Raw genomic sequence first — 2,598 nt, 5'->3', positions numbered from 1 at the left:
CACTGCACTGTACTGAATTATAGCCTCCAACCACATATATATGTACATATGTATGTATATACATATTTAATACATGTTAGTGTTAACTAGTGTATATTAGTGTTAATAACACTATGAATGCTTTTAACATTCTGTATGGGGACCAGGAAGGGGGCGGAACTTACCATATATGGAAGAATGTGTGTGAATCAACTGACTGCAATACTTCATGGGGGCCGATAGGGGGCGATAGTGAGAAATCTGTGTGTGTGTTTACCGACGGAAAAACATGACTTATGGGCCGAAGCTTAAAACTTCACAGGCACCTTCAGAATGGCTCCAGCATTCATTTAAGAGGCATTGTCTCGCGGGGACCTGCTTTTTTGTCCCCATGAGGTTAGAGGTCCCCATGGCGTGACTGTGTAAACAGATCAATGTCCCCATAAAGATAGGAATACCAACACACACACACACACACACACACACACACATACACACACACACACACACACACACACACACACACACACACACACACACACACACACACACAGAGAGACACACACACATATACACACACACACACAAAGACACACACACACACATACACACACACACACACATACCCTACACAGGCCTGGAGGCGCTCACGCATTCACTTTGAAACTGTAGTGGAGTGGAGAAGAGAAGTGTGTGGGAGGTGTGATCGTCTATTCAAACACATTCCTTAACGAACTCTAATTGACTTACACAAGCTTGCATCATTCGTCATTTTTCTTTCTTTCTTTCCTTCTCTCCTTCTTTCCTTCTTTCTTTCTTTCTTTCTTTCTTTCTTTCTTTCTTTCTTTCTTTCTTTCTTTCTTTCTTTCTTTCTGTTATTCTTTTTTTACGATAGTGCACATTGTAATATTACTTCAGACGGTTTGTTAGTGTGCATGTGTGAGTGTGTGTGTGTGTGCGCGCATGTGTGTGTGTGTGTGTGTGTGTGTGTATGTGTATGTGTGTGTGTGTGTGCACTTTAAGTATCGCTATCCGTGAAAATCCATTTGCCAGCGCGGCCCCAGTACACAGGGGAGCTGTGGAGCAATGAATAATGGATCAAAGCAAAACACCACACCAGCGAGGCAAACACACACACACACACACACACACACACACACACACACACACACACACACTAATACAGTACACACACACACACACACACACACGCGCGCGCACACACACACACGCGCACACACACACGCACGCACATACACACACACACGCACTAATACAGTACACACACACACACACACACACACACACACGCACTTGTGGGCGGGCGGGCATAGAGTACACACACACAGACACGCACATGCACCCGCACGCACACATACACGCAGACACACACACACACACACACACACACACACACACACACACACACACACACACACACACACACACACACACACACACAACACACACACACACACACACACACACACACACACACACACACACACACACACACACACACACATACACACAAATACATTACACAAGCATGCATCCACAAACATGCATGGAGTACACACATGCGCACACACACACACATGCACACACCGACACACACAGACACAAATACAGTACACGTGCATATACATACATGCACGCACGCACGCACGCGCGCACGCACGCACGCATACGGTATATGCACACACAGACATAGACATGTAATTATATCTTTCTATGGCTTAGGATACGCTCAATGTGTGAAGCAAACAGGCATACACCGCCTACAAGACTAGTCAAGAAATCTCACGAACACACAAATATTTGTGCACACATCAACCCATCTGCGCATACCCATATATACATCATTTCTTTCTCTCTCTTACACAAACACACACGCACAAACCACACACACACACACACACACACACACACACACACACACACACACACACACACACACACACACACACACACACACACACACACACACACACACACACACACACACACACACACACACACAGACAGACAGACAGACACACACAGACAGACAGACACACACACACTCACGCACACACACACACACACACACACACACACACACACACACACACACACACACACACACACACACACACACACACACACACACACACACACTTCACTACACTAAAGCTAAGTGAGTGTGCTGAGGCGAGGAGACATGAGTGGCGATGTAACTGATGCTGTAGACTCCACTCAGATATGATCCCCTTGCAGTACACAAACACTGGCACAGACACAGCCCCAGCGGAGGGAGATATACACACTCTTTCTTTTTCTCTTTCTCTCTTTCTCGCTGTGCTCTCTCTTTCTCGCTCTTTCTCGCTGTGCTCTCTCTCTCTCTCTCTCTCTCTTTTTCTCCTTCATATAGACAGAAAAGCCGTACTTAAACTATGTTTGATTGCTGTGAAATGGAGAGATACACACACTTTCTTTTTCTCTTTCTCGCTGTATCTCTCTCTCCCTTTCTCTGTCTCTCTGTCTCTCTCTCTCTGTCTCTCTCATATGTATATAGAAACGCCCACTGACATGGGTACTTTAACTATGTTTGATTGCTGTGAAATGCTCATAAAACTT

General features: G+C 45.4%; 1 protein-coding gene across 1 annotated transcript in view; it reads left to right on the top strand.

Moving 5' to 3' along the window:
- The window catches only part of dtx1 (deltex 1, E3 ubiquitin ligase), an 84,639-nt gene that overhangs the window by 47,471 nt on the left and 34,570 nt on the right, over positions 1-2,598 (top strand). The window lies entirely within an intron of this gene.

This window comes from Engraulis encrasicolus, chromosome 3 (genome assembly GCF_034702125.1).
Source record: "Engraulis encrasicolus isolate BLACKSEA-1 chromosome 3, IST_EnEncr_1.0, whole genome shotgun sequence".
NCBI lineage: Eukaryota > Metazoa > Chordata > Actinopteri > Clupeiformes > Engraulidae > Engraulis > Engraulis encrasicolus.
The sequence above is the reverse complement of the archived record's forward strand: the minus strand, read 5'-3'. Positions and strand labels throughout refer to the sequence as shown.